The sequence below is a fragment of the Macrobrachium nipponense genome, chromosome 15 (genome assembly GCF_015104395.2).
Source record: "Macrobrachium nipponense isolate FS-2020 chromosome 15, ASM1510439v2, whole genome shotgun sequence".
In the NCBI taxonomy this organism is placed as follows: domain Eukaryota; kingdom Metazoa; phylum Arthropoda; class Malacostraca; order Decapoda; family Palaemonidae; genus Macrobrachium; species Macrobrachium nipponense.
In genome coordinates this window covers 16,146,742-16,167,999 of record NC_087208.1, presented here as the reverse complement: position 1 = coordinate 16,167,999, position 21,258 = coordinate 16,146,742, and positions in this window count along the sequence as shown.

Here is a 21,258-nt window from a genome sequence, read left to right as displayed (position 1 = left end):
TCCATTTTAGACAAAAAGAGACAGTTAACCAAATAATAACTAATATAGAGAAACCAGTCACTTGTCTCATAAATCGTGACATTGTTCAAGCGACCCAACAGAATTCTCCCACACCTGCAGTTGCAGTTTGCACGCAAAATCTCGAGACGCATGCATCCTTGAAAGTCTTAGTGCGTGTAAAAAGACTTTGCTGGGATCTGAAATTTTAATCCTTCCCGCCACGTACCACTGAAATACAACGGATTTCCGCGAACAAAGCACTATACACTGTTGACCCACAGCAACAAGTTAATATTGAAGTCTGTAACCATCCGATTACCAATCTAGTAATCCCCAAAACCTATATATATATCTTGGATATGGAAGTTATAAATATCGCCTTTTTTACTGTTGCTAAATTTAATCATGCCCAACCAGTTGTAGATGAATCCCTCTTATACTCTATCTAAAGTAAAATCAGTAAAGTCATTCAAGCAGAGGTGATTCAGCAGAAATTTTTTTATCTTCTATCTGAATATCATGATGTTTCTCCACTAGCGAGTGATCTCTGGGGGAAAACGGATGTCATGAACACCAATACGGTTTAAAGGTACACACTAAAGCTCTTCACGTACCTTCGTATAGACTACCAATGAATATTTCAAAAATAGAGATAAATGACGAAGTTGAAAAAATGTTGGTAATAGGAGTCATTAGGAAATCAAATAGCCCATATAATTTTTCCCTTAAATGTCATGCCTAAAAAAGATGACTTGGCGTATCTGAGTAGATTTCTGTTGCTCAAACGAGGAAACGATTCCTGATTGTTTCCAATGCCATGTACCGACAATATCTTATCTTTGTTAGGTCAGAATAAATTTTTCACCAGCTTGGACTTACTTAAAGGCTTTCACCAGATACCATTAGCTAAGTGAGTGTACCTCATACACCGCCTTCAGCACACTCAGGGGACATTATCAGTTTTTACGTATGCCTCTGGTTTACGTTACGCCCCAATTACATTCACCAGAATCATTAATATAAGTGTTTGGAGACTTTTTAGGGGATAACCTACATGCCTATATGGTTGGTCTTGTAATCTTTTCTGATACCTTAGAAGTACATTGGCATAAACTAGAGCTAGTGCTACAGAGACTAAGACAAGTAATCTCAGAGTAAAATATCTAAATGTGAGTTTTAAAAACCGAACATGTTTATTTAGGTTTTATGTGTCTAGTCAAGGTCTTAAAGTAGTCCATGGTAAGGTGTTGGTATTCGTAACCTTCTGGGTACCTATAACGTAAAGGGGGATACAAGCACTTTTGCGCTGTAGTGGGGTATTACTATCGTAAGTAAATATGTAACTCTTCAATCATAGCAGCTCCTTTAACAGATCTTACGAAAAAGGGCGTAGATTTATTATGGTCTGAAAAGCATCAACAGGCGTTCGATATCTTTAAAGTGGAATTATGCAGTTCACCTATCTTAAAATTCCCTGATTTAAATAAGGATTTTTTTTTTTATTGCAACAGACGCCTCAGACCAAGGGGTAGAAGGGGTACTACTTCAGCAATATGATAAACAGTTCTTTCCTATAGCTTTTTATTCACGTAAACTAAAGCCCTCAGAAGTAAATATGCAGTAATAGGCAAGGAAGGGCTAGGTATCATTAACTCACTAGTACATTTTAAGTTCATAATCTACGACTATCCTGTTAAAGTCCTTACTGACCCATAAGTCCCTTACCGAGTTTTTCAAAGGCTTTAATCACAGTCCCAAAGGAACTCGGTGGCATATGCTCATTCAGGTCTTTGGAGCCAAGTTAAGATATCTACTTGGGAAAGCAAATTTCATAGCTGACGCATTATCCCGCAATCCCGCACCATCCTGTAAGGAACCATTAGTTGGACTAAAAGATATAGAAACATCCATGCCTATTGTTAAAACTGTATCTGAACAAGAAAATTCATTAACCCAAGAGATCCAGAACACTGAACAAAGCAAGGGTCAGCACTAAGCAAAACCATTAAATGCTTCGAACGGAAATCATAAAGCAAAGGTATATTTAAAGTATGTGTAGCAGAATTATGTAATCAAAGGTAATATTATATGTAGGTCCGTGACGAGGAAAACCCGAAGAACACCGCAGGTGACTAACGAACAGGTAGTAGTAATAATCTCTTTCATACCAATCGTCCTAAACTGGTTGCATTCCAATCCATTACATGGTCATCCAGGGTTCTCTATTATGTCACAGAAAGCCAAATCACTATTTTACTGGCCTACAATGCTTACAGATAAAAAAAGCACATAACTAATTGTAACTTGTGTCATGAAAACAAGGGACACACTAAGACACCTGTCAGTTTAAGGGCCTATCACGTGCCAAATCAATCCTTTGAAAGAGTAAATGTAGATTTATTAACAGAGTTTTACGAGTCTGACAGAGGCAATAAACACCTCTTAGTGTTAAAGTTGCCTTGACACATTATATAGAATTAATAGCACTAAAAAAACAAAAACAAACAAACAAACAAACACCACAATTGAGTGTGCTAGGAATATTTATGAGTGCTACATCAGTAAACACGGAATTCAACACATGATAATCTCTGACTCGGGTGGTGTAAATTAATAATAATTTCCTTAACTCGTTGTGTGAATTCCTTTGCATTAAGAAAATCAATACCATATTTTATCACCCAGAGTCAATCGGTTTGGTAGAACGGATAAATAAGAAAGTGTCCATGTCCTACGAGTTACACTCGGGATATTGGATCCAAACTGGATTATAGCGGTTCTCGCAGTTTTAAATACTTTTATCATTCATATCATGTATCTATAGAAATGATACCGCAAGTAGCCTTATACGGTACGCCCGCTAGAACACTTTTCCACATACTCAGGCCAACCATTAATTTATCAAATATAAAGAAGTATGGGTCAATATAATATACTCCGTAAGAAGTTGGAAGGGTTACAAATTATAATGAAAAGGAATCACGATAAAATCAATAAACAAAACGTGACCATATGCAGTAGGTGTTTATAAAATATCCAAATATATATGCATAAAGTTTAGTAGCCCATTCAGTATTCTAGGGATATTAACGACAAATAAGCTAAAAGTTTCTTTCAAAATGAAGATAAATGACTTTATATTACTAGGTTGTAAGAGTTTTAGCTTAAAATTACGTTTTTTGACCATTTTGGTTGCGTCAAAGTTGACCGTACGTAGTTTCCCTCCCAATTATCGTGATTTGTATGCAAAAAATTCAAGATTGAGAAAAGCTACAACCTTCAATTATTTTTTGTTGTATTTTTTCATGAATTTGCGCACATTTTGATATATGAAACTCTATAAAACGGCTAATATGAAAAGGAGCAAATATTAGGATAATGCGACGTACGCATTTAGGAGATTTTCAGACACGGAGCGGCGCGTGGAAGGAAGGAAAAACATTTTTTTTCAAAAATTCACCATAAATCAAAATAATATTCTAGAGATCCTTCAAATTTGTTTCAAAATTAAGATAAATGACTGAATATTACTAGGCCGTAAGAGATTTAGCTTACAATTACGTTTTTTGACCATTTCGGTTGCGTCAAAGTTGACCATATGTAGTTTTTTTCCCAATTATCGAGATTTATATGCAAATATTTCGGAAATGAGAAAAGCTACAACCTTTAATTATTTTTTGTTGTATTTTTAATGAATGTTAGAACATTTTGATATATGAAACGCTATAAAACGGCTAATATGAAAAGGAGCAAATATTAGAATAATGCTGACGTACGCATTTCGGAGATTTTCGGCCGCGAAGCGGCGTGTGGGGGGAAGGAAAATATTTTTTTTCAAAAATTCACCATAAATCAAAAGATTGTTCTAGAGACTTTGAATTTGTTTCAAATGAAGATAAATGACTTTATATTACTAGGTCGTAAGAGGTTTAGCTTAAAATTACGTTTTTTGACCATTTCGGTTGCGTCAAAGTTGACCATATGTAGTTTTTTTTTCAATTATCGTGATTTGTATGAAAATGTTTCGGAAATGAGAAAAGCTACAACCTTCAATTATTTTTTGTTGTATTTTTCATAAATTTGCGCACATTTTGATATATGAAACTTTATAAAATATGAAGAGGAGCAAATATTAGGATAATGCAACGTACACATTTCGGAGATTTTCGGCTGCGAAGCGAGCGCAGAAGGAAGGAAAATATTTTTTTCAAAATTTCCCCATAAATCAAAATATTGTTCTAGAGACTTCACATTTGTTTCAAAATGAGGATAAATGACCGAATATTTCTAGGCTGTAAGAGTTTTAGCTTACAATTACGTTTTTTGACCATTTCGGTTGCGTCAAAGTTGACCGTGTGTAGTTTTTTCCCATATTATCGTGATTTGTATGCAAATATTTAGAGGATGATGAAAGCTACAACCTTTAATTCTTTTTAGTTGTATTCTTCATAAATTTGTGCACATTTTGATATATGAAACTCTATAAAACGGCTAATATGAAAAGGAGCAAATATTAGGATAATGCGACGTACGCATTTAGGAGATTTTCGGCCGCAAAGAAGCGCGGAGGGAAGGAAAATATTTTTTTCAGAAATTCACCATAAATCAAAATAATATTCTAGAGACTTCGAATTTGTTTCAAAATGAAGATAAATGACTGAGTATTACTAGGCCGTAAGAGATTTAGCTTAAAATTACGTTTTTTGACCATTTCGGTTGCGTCAAAGTTGACTGTACGTAGTTTTTTCCCAATTATAGAGATTTATATGCAAATATTTCGGAAATGAGAAAAGCTACAACCTTAAAACTTATTTTTTTTGTAATTTTTTTCATTTCAGATTTGCGCAATTTTGATATATGAAACTCTATAAAACGGCTAATATGAAAAGGAGCAAATATTAGGATAATGCGACGTACGCATTTCGGAGATTTTCGGCCGCGAAGCGGCGAGCGGAAGGAAGGAAAATATTTTTTTCAAAAATTCACCATAAATCAAAATATTGTTCTAGAGACTTTGAATTTGTTTCAAAATGAAGATAAATGACTGAATATTACTAGGTCGTAAGCGTTTCAGCTTAAAATTACGTTTTTTGACCATTTCGGTTGCGTCAAAATTGACCATACATAGTTTTTTCCCAATTATCGTGATTTGTATGCAAATATTTCAGAAATGAGAAAAGCTACAACCTTCAATAATTTTTTGTTGTATTTTTCATAAATTTGCACACATTTTTGATATATAAAACTCTATAAAACGGTCTAATATGAAAAGGAGCAAATATTTAGGATAATGCGAGTATGCAGTTTCGGAGATTTTCGGCTGCGAAGCGTCACGCGGAGGGAAGGAAAATATTTTTTTCAAAAATTCACAATAAATCAAAATATTATTCTAGAGAATTCAAATTTGTTTCAAAATGAAGATAAATGACCAAAGGAAGAGTTTTAGCTTATAATTATGTTTTTCGACCATTTCGGTTGCGTCAAAGTTGACCATACATAGTTTTTTCCCAAATTATCGTGATTTATATGCAAATATTTCAAAAATGAGAAAAGCTACAACCTTCAATTATTTTATTTTGTATTTATCATGAATTTTCGCACATTTCGATATATGAATCTCTATAAAATGGCTAATATAAAAAGGAGCAAATATTAGGAGTAGTGCAATGTACGCATTTCGGAGATTTTCGGCCGCGAAGCGGCGAGCGGAAGGAAGGAAAATATTATTTTCAAAAATTCACCATAAATCAAAATATTGTTCTAGAGACTTTGAATTTGTTTCAAAATGAAGATAGATGAATGAATATTATTAGGTCGTAAGCGTTTTAGCTGAAAATTACGTTTTTTGACCATTTCGGTTGCGTCAAAATTGACCATACATAGTTTTTTTTCCCAATTATCGTGATTTGTATGCAAATATTTCAGAAATGAGAAAAGCTACAACCTTCAAATATTTATTTATTTTTGTATTTTTCATGAATTTGCGCACATTTTGATATATGAAACGCTATAAATCGGCTAATATGAAAAGGAGCAAATATTAGGATAATGCGACGTACGCATTTCGGAGATTTTCGGCTGCGAAGCGGCACGTGAAGGGAAGGAAAATATTTTTTTCAAAAATTCACCATAATCATAATATTATTCTAGAGAAATTCAAATTTATTTCAAAATGAGATAAAATGAACCGTAAGAGGTTTAGTATATTACGTTTTTTCAACCATTTCTGTTGCGTCAAAGTTGACCATACATAGTTTTTTCCCAAATTATCGTGATTTATATGCAAATATTTAAAAAATGGAGAAACGCTAGAAAAAACAAACCTTCAAAAACTATTTTATTTTTGTATTTATCATGAATTTTTCGCACATTTCGATATATGAATCTCTCTAAAACGGCTAATATGAAAAGGAGCAAATATTAGGATAATGCGATGTACGCATTTCAGAGATTTTCAGCCGCGAGGCGGCTCGCAGAGGGAAGGAAAATATTTTTTTTTAAAAATTCACAATAAATCAAATTGTTGTTCTATAGTCTTTGAATTTGTTTCACAATGAAGGTAAATGAATTAATATTACTAGGCCATAAGAGATTTAGCTTACAATTACGTTTTGTTCGGACCCATTTCGGGTTGCGTCAAAAGTTAACCACACAGTTTTTTTTTTTTCACCAATTATCGTGATTTGTATGCAAACTATTTCGGAAATTGAGAAAAGCTACAAACCTTTATTTATTTATTGTTGTAATTTGTCATGAATTTGCAAACATTTTGATATATGAAACGCTATAAATCGGCTATATGAAAGGAGCAAATATTAGGATGATGCGATGTACGCATTTCGGAGATTTTCGGTCGCGAAGCGGCGCGTGGAGGGAAGGAAAATATTTTTTTCAAAAATTCACCATAAATCAAAATATTGTTCTAGAGACTTCGAATTTATTTCAAAATGAAGATAAATGACTGAATGTTACTATGTTGTAAGATTTTTAGCTTACAATTACGTTTTTCGACCATTTTGGTTGCATCAAAGTTGACCGTACATAGTTTTTTTTCCCAATTATCGTGATTTGTATGCAAATATTTCAAGAATGAGAAAAGCTACAACCTTCAATTTTTTTTTTGTTTTTTCATGAATTTGTGCATATTGTGATATATGAAACTCTATAAAATGGCTAATATGGGAAGGAGCAAATATTAGGATAATGCGACGTACGCATTTCAGAGATTTTCGGCCGGCGAAGCGGCGCGGGGAAGGAAGGAAATATTTTTTTCAAAAATTCACCATAAATCAAAATATTGTTCTAGAGACTTCGAATATGTTTCAAAATGAAGATAAAGGACTTAATACTACTAGGCCATAAGAGTTTTAGCTTCACATTACGTTTTTCGACCATTTCGGTTGCGTCAAAGTTGACCATACATAGTTTTTTTTCCCCCTTTTTTTTCTCAGTTTTCGTGATTTCTATGCAAATATTTCGAGAATGAGAAAAGCTTCAACCTTCGATTATTTTTTTTTTGTACTTTTCATGAATTTGCTCACTTTATGATATATGAAACTCTATAAAACGGCTAATATGAAAAGGAGCAAATATTAGGATAATGCGACGTACGCATTTCGGAGATTTTCGGCCACGAAGCGGCTCGCGGAAGGAAGGAAAATATTTTTTTCAAAAATTCACCATAAATCTAAATATTATTCTAGAGACTTAGAATTTGTTTCAAAATGAAGATAAATGACTGAGTATTACTAGGCCGTAAGAGGTTTAGCTTACAATTACGTTTTTTGACCATTTCGGTTGCGTCAAAGTTGACCACACAGTTTTTTTTCCCAATTATCGTGATTTGTATGCAAATTTTTATTTCGGAATGAGAAAGCACAATTAATTATTTTTTGTTGTATTTTTAATGAATGTTAGAACATTTTGATATATGAAACTCTATAAAACGGCTAATATGAAAAGGAGAAAATATTAGGATAATGAGATACGCATTTCGGAGATTTTCGGCCGCGAAGCGGTGCGAGGAGGGAAGGAAAATATTTTTTTCACAAATTCACCGTTAATCAAAATATTTTTCTAGAGACTTCAAATTTTTTTGTGAAAATGAAGATAATGACTGAATATTACTAGGTCATAAGAGTTTTAGCTTAAAATTACGTTTTGCGACCATTTCGGTTGCGTTAAGTTGATCATATGTAGTTTTTACCCAATTATCGTGATTTGTATGCAAATATTTCGGAAATGAGAAAAGCTACAACCTTCAATTATTTTTTGTTGTATTTTTCCTGAATTTGCACATATGTTGATATATGAAACTCTATAAAACGGCTAATATGAAAAGGAGCAAATATTAGGATAATGAGACGCACGCATTTCGGAGATTTTTGTCCGCGAAGCAGCGCGCGTAAGGAAAAGAAATATTTTTTTCAAAAATTCACCATAAATCAAAATATTGTTCTAGAGACTTCAAATTTGTTTCAAAATGAAGATAAATGACTTAATGTTACAAGGCCATAAGAGTTTTAGCTTTAAATTACGTTTTTCGACCATTTCGGTTGCATCAAATATGACCGTACGTAGTTTTTTTTCCCAATTATCGTGATTTGTATGCGAATATTTCAGAAGTGATAAAAACTACAACCTTTAATTATTATTTGTTTTTATTTTTCATGAATTTGCGCACATTTTGATATCTGAAACTCTATAAAACGACTGATATGAAAAGGAGCAAATATTAGGATAATGCTAATTACGCATTTCAGAGATTTTTGGCCGCGAAGCGGCGCGCGGAAGGAAGGAAAATATTTTTTTCAAAAATTCACCATAAATCAAAATACTATTCTAGAGACTTCAAATTTGTTTCAAAATAAAGATAAATGACTTAATATTACTAGGCCGTAAGAGTTTTAGCTTACAATTACGTTTTTTGACCATTTCGGTTGTGTCAAAGTTGACCATACATAGTTTTTTTCCCAATTATCGAGATTTATATGCAAATATTTCGGAAATGAGAAAAGCTACAACCTTCAATTTTTTTTTTTTTTTTTTGTATTTTTCATGAATTTTCGCACATTTTGATATATGAAACTTTATAATACGGCTAATATGAAAAGGAGCAAATATTAGGATAATGCGACGTATGCATTTCGGAGATTTTCGGCCGCGAAGCGGCGCTCGGAGGGAATGAAAATATTTTAATAAAAAATTCATCATCAATCAAAATATTGTTCTAGAGACTTTGAATTTGTTTCAAAATGAAGATAAATGACTTTATACTAGGTCGTAAGAGTTTTCAGCTTACAATTACGTTTTTTGACCTTTTCGGTTGCGCTAATTTTGACCGTATGTAGTTTTTTTCCCCAATTATCTAGATTTGTATGCAATATTTCCGAAAATGGGTAGAACTACAATCTTATTTTTTTTTCGTGTATTTCCCATGAATTTGCGCACATTTTGATATGTGGAACTCTTTATAACGGCTAATATGAAAAGGAGCAAATATTAGGATAATGCGACGTACACATTTCAGAGATTTTCGGCCACGAAGCGGCTCGCAGAGGGAAGGAAAATATTTTTTTCAAAAATTCACCATAAATCATAATATTATTCTAGAGAATTCAAATTTGTTTCAAAATGAAGATAAATGACCGTAAGAGGTTTAGCTTATAATTACGTTTTTCGACCATTTCTGTTGCGTCAAAGTTGACCATACATAGTTTTTTCCAAAATTATCGTGATTTATATGCAAATATTTCAAAAATGAGAAAAGCTACAACCTTCAATTATTTTATTTTGTATTTATCATGAATTTTCGCACATTTCGATATATGAATCTCTATAAAACGGCTAATATGAAAAGGAGCAAATATTAGGATAATGCGATGTACGCATTTCAGAGATTTTCAGCCGCGAGGCGGCTCGCAGAGGGAAGGAAAATATTTTTTTTCAAAAATTCACAATAAATCAAATTGTTGTTCTATAGTCTTTGAATTTGTTTCACAATGAAGGTAAATGAATTAATATTACTAGGCCATAAGAGATTTAGCTTACAATTACGTTTTTTGACCATTTCGGTTGCGTCAAAGTTAACCACACATAGTTTTTTTCCCAATTATCGTGATTTGTATGCAAATATTTCGGAAATGAGAAAAGCTACAACCTTTATTTATTTATTGTTGTATTTGTCATGAATTTGCAAACATTTTGATATATGAAACGCTATAAATCGGCTAATATGAAAAGGAGCAAATATTAGGATAATGCGATGTACGCATTTCGGAGATTTTCGGTCGCGAAGCGGCGCGTGGAGGGAAGGAAAATATTTTTTTCAAAAATTCACCATAAATCAAAAATATTGTTCTAGAGACTTCGAATGTATTTGAAAATGAAGATATATGACTGTATGTTTCTATGTTGTAAGATTTTTAGCTTACAATTACGTTTTTCGACCATTTTGGTTGCATCAAAGTTGACCGTACATAGTTTTTTTTCCCAATTATCGTGATTTGTATGCAAATATTTCAAGAATGAGAAAAGCTACAACCTTCAATTTTTTTTTTGTTTTTCATGAATTTGTGCATATTGTGATATAATTGAAAACTCTATAAAAAACGGCTAATATTGCAAAAGGAGCAAATAAATTTAGGATAATGCGACGTACGCATTTCAGAGATTTTCGGCCGCGAAGCGGCGCGGGGAAGGAAGGAAAATATTTTTTTCAAAAATTCACCATAAATCAAAATATTGTTCTAGAGACTTCGAATATGTTTCGAAATGAAGATAAAGGACTTAATACTACTAGGCCATAAGAATTTTAGCTTCACATTACGTTTTTCGACCATTTCGGTTGCGTCAAAATTGACCATACGTAGTTTTTTTCTCAGTTTTCGTGATTTCTATGCAAATATTTCGAGAATGAGAAAAGCTACAACCTTCGATTATTTTTTTTTTTGTACTTTCATGAATTTGATCACTCTTTATGCTATTAATGAAACTCTATAAGAAAACGGATAACATGAAAAGGAGCATCGACGCATTCGGAGATTTTCGGCCACGAAGCGGCTCGCGGAAGGAAGGAAGGAAAATATTTTTTTCAAAAATTCACCATAAATCTAAATATTATTCTAGAGACTTAGAATTTGTTTCAAAATGAAGATAAATGACTGAGTATACTAGGCGTAAGAGGTTTAGCTTACAATTACGTTTTTTGACCATTTCGGTTGCGTCAAAGTTGACCACACAGTTTTTTTCCCAATTATCGTGATTTGTATGCAAATATTTCGGAAATGAGAAAAAGCTACAACCTTTAAATTAATTATTTTTTGTTGTATTTTTAATGAATGTTAGAACATTTTGATATATGAAACTCTATAAACTGCTAATATGAAAAGGAGAAAATATTAGGATAATGAGACATACGGCATTCGGAGATTTTCGGCCGCGAAGCGGTGCGAGGAGGGAAGGAAAATATTTTTTCAAAAATTCACCGTTAATCAAATATTTTTCTAGAGACTTCAAATTTTTTTCAAAATTAAGATAAATGACTTAATGTTACAAGGCCATAAGAGTTTTAGCTTTAAATTACGTTTTTCGACCATTTCGGTTGCATCAAATATGACCGTACGTATTTTTTTTGTTTTTTTTTCCCAATTATCTTGATTTGTATGCGAATATTTCAGAAGTGATAAAAAACTACAACCTTTAATTATTATTTGTTTTATTTTTCATGAATTTGCGCACATTTTGATATCTGAAACTCTATAAAACGACTGATATGAAAAGGAGCAAATATTAGGATAATGCTAATTACGCATTTCAGAGATTTTTGGCCACCGCGAAGCGGCGCACAAGGAAGGAAGGAAAATATTTTTTTCAAAAATTCACCATAAATCAAAATACTATTCTAGAGACTTCAAATTTGTTTCAAAATAAAGATAAATGACTTAATATTACTAGGCCGTAAGAGTTTTTAGCTCACAATTACGTTTTTTGACCAGTTTCGGTTGTGTCAAAGTTGACCATACGTAGTTTTTTTTCCCAATTATCGAGATTTATATGCAAATATTTTGGAAATGAGAAAAGCTACAACCTTCAATTATTTTTTTTTTTTTTTGTATTTTTCATGAATTTTCGCACATTTTGATATATGAAACTTTATAATACGGCTAATATGAAAAGGAGCAAAATAAATTTGGGATAATGCGACGTATGCATTTCGGAGATTTTCGGCGGCCGCGAAACGGCGCTCGGAGGGAATGAAAAATATTTTAATAAAAAATTCATCATCAATCAAAATATTGTTCTAGAGACTTTGAATTTGTTTCAAAATGAAGATAAATGACTTTATATTACTAGGTCGTAAGAGTTTCAGCTTACAATTACGTTTTTTGACCTTTTCGGTTGCGCTAATTTTGACCGCATGTAGTTTTTTTCCCCAATTATCTAGATTTGTATGCAAATATTTTCGAAAATGATAGAAGCTACAATCTTTAATTTTTTTTTCGTGTATTTCCCATGAATTGCACACATTTTGGTATATGTAGCTCTTTATAACGGCTAATATGAAAAGGAGCAAATATTAGGATAATGCGACGTACACATTTCGGAGATTTTCGGCCACGAAGCGGCTCGCGGAGGGAAGGAAAATATAATTTTCAAAAATTCACCAAAAATAAAATATTATTCTAGAGACTTTGAATTTGTTTCAAAATGAAGATAAATAACTTGGAAATATTACTAGGTCGGTAAGTTTTCAAGTTTAAAATTACGTTTTTTGACCTTTTTGGTTGCGTCAAAGTTGACCAAACATAGTTTTTTTTTCTCAATTATCGTGATTTGTATGTAAATATTTCAAAAATGAGGAAGGCTACAACCTTTAACTGTTTTTTGTTGTATTCTTCATGAATTTCCGCACATTTTTATATATGAAAATCTATAAAACGGCTAATATGAAAAGGAGCAAATATTAGGATAATTCGACGTACGCATTTCGGAGATTTTCGGCGCGAAGTGGCGAGCGGAAGGAAGGAAAATATTTTTTCAATAATTCACCATAAATCAAAATATTGTTCAGAGACTTCGAATTTGTTTTAAAATGAAGATAAAAGAATTTATATTACTAGGTCCTAAGAGTTTTAGCTTAAAATTCCGTTTTTAGACCTTTTCGGTTGCATTAAAGTTGACTGTACGTAGTTTTTTTCCCAAAAAAAATTTATCGTGATTGTATGCAAAAATATTTTTTCAAGAATGAGAAAAGCTTACAAACCTTCAATTATTTTTTTTTTTATTTTTCATGAATTTTCGCACATTTTGATATAAAACTCTATAAAACGGCTAATATGAAAAGGAGCAAATATTAGGATAATGCGATGTACGCATTTCGGAGATTTTTGGCCGCAAAGCGGCGTGCAGAAGAAAAGAAAATATTTTATGAAAAAATTGACCATAAATCAAAATGTTATTCTAGAGACTTTGAATATGTTTCAAAATTAAGATAAATTACTGAATATTACTAGGCCATAAGAGTTTTAGCTTACAATTAAGTTTTTTGACCATTTCGGTTGCGTTAAAGTTGACCATACGTAGTTTTTTTCCCAATTATCGAGATTTATATGCAAATGTTTCGGAAATGAGAAAAGCTAACACCTTTAATTTTTTTTGTTTTTTTTTTTTTGTATTTTTCATGAATTTCGCACATTTTGATATGTGAAACTCTATAAAACGGCTAATATGAAAAGGAGCAAATATTAGGATAATGTGACGTACGCATTTTGGAGATTTTCGGCCGCTAAGCGGCGCGCGGAGGAAGGAAAATATTTTTTCAAAAAATTCACCATAAATCAAAACATATTCTAGAGACTTTGAATTTTTTTCAAAATGAAGATAAATTACGTTTGCAACCATTTTGGTTGCTGTCAATTTTGACCATATGTAGTTTTTTTTCGCAATTATCGTGATTTTGTATGCAAATATTTCGGAAATGATGAAATATACAACCTTCAATTATTACTTTTGTATTTTTCATGAATTTGCGCATATTTTCATATATGAAACACTATAAAACGGCTAATATGAAAAGGAGCAAATATTAGGATAATGCGACTTACGTATTTCGGAGATTTTCGGAAGCAAAGCGGCGCGCGGAAGGAAGGAAAATATTTTTTTCAAAAATTCACCATAAATCAAAATTTTGTTCTAGAGACTTCGAATTTATTTCAAAATGAAGATAAATGACTCAATACTACTAGGCCATAAAGAGTTTTAGCTTGAAATTACGTTTTTCGACCATTTCGGTTGCGTCAAAGTTTACCATACATAGTTTTTTTTTTCCCAATTATCGTGATTTGTATGCAAATATTTCGAAAAATGATAAAATTACAACCTTCAATTGTTTTTTTTTTTTTTTTGTACTCTTCATAAATTAGCGCACATTTTGATATATGAAACTCTATAAAACGGCTAATATGAAAAGGAGCAAATATTAGGATAATTCGACGTACGCATTTCAGAGATTTTCTTTCGCGAAGTGGCAGCGGAAGGAAGGAAAATATTTTTTTCAAAAATTCAGCATAAATCAAAATATTGTTCTAGAGAATTCGAATTTTTTTTTCAAAATGAAGATAAATGAATTTATATTACTAGGTCCATAAGAGTTTCAGCTTACAATTACGTTTTTCGACTATTTCGGTAGCGTCAAACGTTGACCGTGACGTAGTTTTTTTTCCCAATTATCGGTAAGTTTGTATGCAAATATTTCGAGAATGAGAAAAGCTACAACCATCAATTATTCTTTATTTTTATTTTTCATGAATTTGCGCACATTTTTATATATGAAACTCTATAAAACTGCTAATATGAAAAGGAGCAAATCTTAGGATAATGCGACGTATGTATTTCGGAGATTTTTTTTGGCCGTAAAGCGGCGTGCTGAAGTAAGGAAAATATTTTATGAAGAAATTCACCATAAATCAAAATATTATTCTAGAGACTTCGAATTTGTTTCAAAATGAAGATAAATTACGTTTTTTGACCAATTCGGTTGCGTTAAAGTTGACTACATAGTATTTTTTTCCCAATTATCGAGATTTATGTGCAAATGTTTCGGAAATGAGAAAAGCTAGAACCTCTGATTATTTTTTTTGTATTTTTCATCAATTTTCGCACATTTTGATATGTGAAAACTCTATAAAACGGCTAATATGAAAAGGAGCAAATATTATGATAATGCGGCGTACGCATTTTGATTTTGGGACGCCGCTAAGCGGCGCGCGGAGGGAAGGAAAATATTTTTTTCAAAATTTCACCATGAATCAAAATATTGTTCTAGAGACTTCACATTTGTTTCAAAATGAAGATAAATGACTTTATATTACTAGGTCGTAAGAGTTTTAGCTTAAAATTACGTTTTTGCGACCATTTCGGTTGCCGTCAAAGTTTGACCTGTTAGTATTTTTTTTCCTCAATTATCGTTCATTTGTTGATGCAAATATTTTCTGAGAAATGAGAAAAATCTACAACCTTCGATTATTTTTTTTTTGTATTTCTCATTAATTTTCGCACATTTTGATATATGAAACTATAAAACGGTTAATATGAAAAGAAGCAAATATTAGGATAATGCGACGTACGCATTTTGTAGATTTTCGGCCGCGAAGTGGCTCGCTGAGGGAAGGAAAATATTTTTTTCAAAAATTCACCATAAATCAAAATATTATTCTAAAGACTTTGAATTAGTTTCAAAATGAAGGTATATGACTGAATATTACTAGGCCGTAGGAGTTATAGCTTACAATTACGTTTTTTGACCATTTCGGTTGCGTCAAAGTTGACCATACATAGTTTTTTCCCAATTATCGAGATTTATATGCAAATATTTCGGAAATGAGAAAAGCTAACCTTTAATTATTTTTTGTTGTATTCTTCAAGAATTTGTGCACATTTTGATATGATATATGAAACTCTATAAAACGGCTAATATGAAAAGGAGCAAATATTAGTATAATGCGACATATGCATTTCGGAGATTTTCGGCAGCGAAGTGGCGAGCGGAGAGAAGGAAAATATTTTTTTTAAAAATTCACCATAAACCAAAATATTATTCTAGAGACTTTGAATTTGTTTCAAAATGAAGATAAATTACGTTTTGCAACCATTACGGTTGCGTCAAAGTTGACCATATGTAGTTTTTTACCCAATTATTGTGATTTGTATGCAAATATTTCAGAAATGAGAAAAGCTACATCCTTCAATTATTTTTGTTGTATTTTTCATGAATCTACGCATATTTTGATATTTGAAACTCTATAAAATGGCTAATATGAAAAGGAGCAAATATTAGGATAATGCGACGTACATATTTCTGAGATTTTCGGCCGTGAAGCGGAGCGGGGAAGGAAGGAGAATCTTTTTTCCAAAAATTCACCATAAATCAAAATATTGTTCTAGAGACTTCAAATTTGTTTGAAAATGAAGATGAATGACTTAATATTACTAGGCCATAAGACGTTTTAGCTTGAAATTACGTTTTTTTTTTTTGACCATTTCGGTTGCGTCAATGTTGACTGTACATAGTTTTTTTCCCAATTATCCGTGATTTGTATGCAAAAAGTTACAAATTTAATTATTTTTTGTTGTATTCTTCATGAATTTGCGCACATTTTGATGTATGAAACTTTATAAAACGGCTAATATGAAAAGGAGCAAATATTAGGATAATGCTACGTACGCATTTTGGGGATTTTCGGCCGCGAAGCGGCGCGCGGGGAAGGAAGGAAAATATTTTTGTCAAAAAATTCACCATAAATCAAAATACTATTCTAGAGGACTTCAAATTTGTTTCAAAATGAAGATAAATGACTTAATATTACTAGGCCGAAAGAGTTTTAGCTTACAATTACGTTTTTCGACCATTTCGGTTGTGTCAAAGTTGACCATCAGCGTAGTTTTTTTCCCAATTATCGTGATTTATATGAAAATATTTTAAAAATGAGAAAGCTACAACCTTCAATTTTTTTTTATTTTTCATGAATTTTCGCACATTTCGATATATGAAACTCAATAATAAGGCTAATATGGGAAGGAGCAAATATTAGGATAATGCGACGTACGCATCTCGGAGATTTTCGGCCGCGAAGCGGCGAGCGGAGGGAAGGAAAATGTTTTTCAAAAATTCACCATAAATCAAAATATTATTCTAGAGGCTTCTAATTTGTTTCAAAATGAAAATATTTACTGACTATTACTAGGCCATAATAGTTTCAGCTTACAAATTACGTTTTTTTGAACCATTTCGTTGCGTTTTTTTAAAATTGCCTATACATGGTTTTTTTTCCCAATTATCGAGATTTATATGCAAATGTTTCGAAATGAGAAAAGCTACAACCTTTAATTTTTTTTTTTTTTTGTATTTTTTCATGAAATTTGCGCATGTTTTGACATATGGAACTCTATAAAACGGCTAATATGAAAAGGAGGAAATATTAGGATAATGATACGTAGCCATTTCGGAAGATTTTGCGGCCGCGAAGCGGCGGGCGGAGTTGAAGGCCAAAATATCAATTTTCAAAAAAAATTCACCATAAATCAAAATATTATTCTAGAGACTTTGAATTAGTTTCAAAATGAAGATCAATGACTGAATAGTACTAGGTCGTAAGTTTCAGTTTAAAATTTTTTTTGACCATTTTGGTTGCGTCAAAGTTGACCAAACATAGTTTTTTTCCCCAATTATCGTGATTTGTATGTGAATATTTCAAAAATGAGGAAAGCTACAATCTTTTATTATTTTTTGTTGTATTCTTCATGAATTTGCGCACATTTTGATATATGAAACTCTATAAAACGGCTAATATGAAAAGGAGCAAATATTAGGATAATGCGACGTACGCATTTCGGAGATTTTCGGCCGTGAAGTGGCGCGCGGAGGGATGGAAAATATTTTTTTTCAAAAATTCACCATCAATCAAAATATTGTTCTAGAGACTTTGAATTCGTTTTCAAATGAAGATAAATGAATTTATATTACTAGGTCGTAAGAGTTTTAGCTTACAATTACGTTTTTTGACCATTTCGGTTGCGTCAAAATTGACCGTACGTAGTTTTTTTTTCCCCAATTATCTAGATTTGTATGCAAATATTTCGAGAATGAGAAAAGCTACAACCTTTAATTATTTTTTATTTTTCATGAATTTGCGCACATTTTGATATATGAAACTCTATAAAACGGCTAATATGAAAAGGAGCAAATATTAGGATAATGCGACGTACGCATTTCGGAGATTTTCAGCCGCTAAGCGGCGCGCGGATGTAGGAAAATATTTTTTTTTTCAAAAATTCACCATAAATCAAAATTTTGTTCTAGAGACTTCGAATTTGTTTCAAAATGAAAATACATGACTGAATATTACTAGGTTGTAAGAGTTACACCTTAAAATTACGTTTTTGGACCATTTCGGTTGCGTCAAATTTTGACTATATGTAGTTTGTTTCCCAATTATCGTGATTTGTATGCAAATATTCCGAGGATGAGAAAAGCTACAACCTTCAATTATTTTTTGTTGTATTGATCATGAATATGCACACATTTTGATATATGAAAACTCTATAAAACGGCTGATATGAAAAGGAGCAAATATTAGGATAATGCGATGTACGCATTTCGGAGATTTTCGGCCGCAAAGCGGCGCGCGGAGGGAAGGAAAATATAATTTTCATAAATTCACCATAAATCAAAATATTGTTCTAGAGAATTCAAATTTGTTTCAAAATGAAGATAAATGACTTTATATTACTAGGCCGTAAGGACATTAGCTTACAATTACGTTTTTTGACCATTTCGGTTGCGTCAAAGTAGACCATATGTGGTTTTTTTCCAATTATCGTTATTTGTATGCAAATATTTCAAAAATGATAAAAGCTACAACCTTCAATTATTTTTTGTTATATTCTAAATGAATTTGCGCACATTTTGATATCTGAAACTCTATAAAACGGCTAATATGAAAAGGACCAAATATTAGGATTATGCGACGTACGTATTTCAAAGATTTATGGCCGCGAAGCGGCGCGCGGAAGGAAGGAAAATATTTTATTCAAAAATTCACCATAAATCAAAATATTGTTTTAGAGACTTCGAATCTGTTTCAAAAATAAGATAAATGACTGAATATTACTAGGTCGTAAGAGTTTCAGCTTACAATTACGTTTTCCGACCATTTCGGTTGCGTCAAAGTAGACCATACGTAGTTTTTTCCCAATTATCGTAATTTGTATGAAAATATTTCAAAAATGATAAAAGCTGCAACCTTTAATTATTTTTTGTTGTATTCTAAATGAAATTGCTCACATTTTGATATCTGAAACTCTATAAAACGGCTAATATGAAAAGTAGCAAATATTAGGATAATGCGACGTACGCATTTCGGAGATTTTTGGCCGAGAAGCGGCGCGCGGAAGGAAGGAAAAATTTTATTCAAAAAATTCACCATAAATCAAAAAAATATTGTTAGAGACTTCGAATCTGTTTCAAAAATAAGATAAATGACTGAATATTACTAGGTCGTAAGAGTTTCAGCTTACAATTACGTTTTCCGACCATTTCGGTTGCGTCAAAGTTGACAGTACGTAGTTTTTTCCCAATTATCGTGATTTGTGTGCAAATATTTCGGAAATGAGAAAAGCTACAACCTTCAATTATTTTTTGTTGTATTTCTCATGAATTTTCGCACATTTTGATATATGAAACTCTATAAAATGGCTAATATGAAAAGGAGCAAATATTAGGATAATGCGATGTACGTATTTCAGAGATTTTCGGCTGCGAAGCGGTGCGCGGAGGGAAGTGAGATATTTTATTTAAAAATTCACCATAAATCGAAATATTGTTTTAGAGACTTCGAATTTGTTTAAAAATGAAGATAAATGACTGAATAATACTAGGTTTTAAGAGTTAAAGTTAAAAACTACGTTTTTCGACCATTTCGTTTGCTTGAAAGTTGACCATACTTAGTTTTTTTCCCAATTATCGTGATTTGTATGCAAATATTCCAAAAATGAGGAAAGCTACAACTTTTAATTTTTTTTTGTTGTATTTTTCATAAATCTTCGCACATTTTTATATATGAAACACTATAAAACGGAAAATATGAAAAGGAGCAAATATTAGGATAATGCGATGTACGCATTTCGAAGATTTTCGGCCGCGAAGCGGCGAGCGGAGGGAAAAAAATATTTTTTTCAAAAATTCACCATAAATCAAAATATTGTTGTAGAGAATTCAAATTTGTTTCAATATGAAGATAAATGACTTAATATAACTGGGCTTTAAGAGTTTCAGCTTACAATTACGTTTTTGACCATTTCGGTTGCGTCAAAATTGACCATATGTAGTTTTTTTCCCAATTATCGTGATTTGTATGCAAATATTTCAAAAATGATAAGAGCTGCAACCTTCAATTATTTTTTGTTGTATTTTACATGAATTTCGATATATGAAACTCTATAAAACAGCTAATATGAAAAGGAGCAAATATTAGGATAATGTGACGTACGTATTTCAGAGATTTTCGGCCGCGAAGCTGCGCGCTTAGGGAAGGAAAATATTTTATTCAAAAATTCACCATAAATCAAATTATTATTCTAGCGACTTCGAATTTGTTTCACAATGTAGATAAATGACTGAATATTACTAGGCCGTAAGAGTTGTAGCTTACAATTTCGTTTTTCGACCATTTTTCTGCGTCAAAGTTCACCATATGTAGTTTTTTTCCCAATTATCGTGACTTGTATGCAAATATTTCGAAAAGGAGAAAAGCTACAACCTTTAAGTTTTTTTTGTGTATTTCCCATGAATGTTCGCACATTTGATATATGAAACTCTATAAAACGGCTAATATGAAAAGGAGCAAATATTAGGATAATGCGACGTACGCATTTCGGAGATTTTCGGCCGCGAAGCGGCACGCGAAGTGAAGGAAAATATTTTTTTCAAAAATTCATCATAAATCAAAATATTGTTGTAGAGACTTTGAATTTGTTTCAAAATGAAGATAAATGACTGAATACTACTAGGACATAAGCGTTTCAGCTTACAATTACGTTTTTCGACCATTTTGGTAGCGTCAATGTTGACCGTACTTAGTTTTTTTTCCCAATTATCGTGATTTGTATGCAAATATTTCGGAAATATGAAAAGCTACAACCTTTAATTATTTTTTTGTATTCTTCATGAATTTTCGCACATTTTGATATTTGAAACTCTAT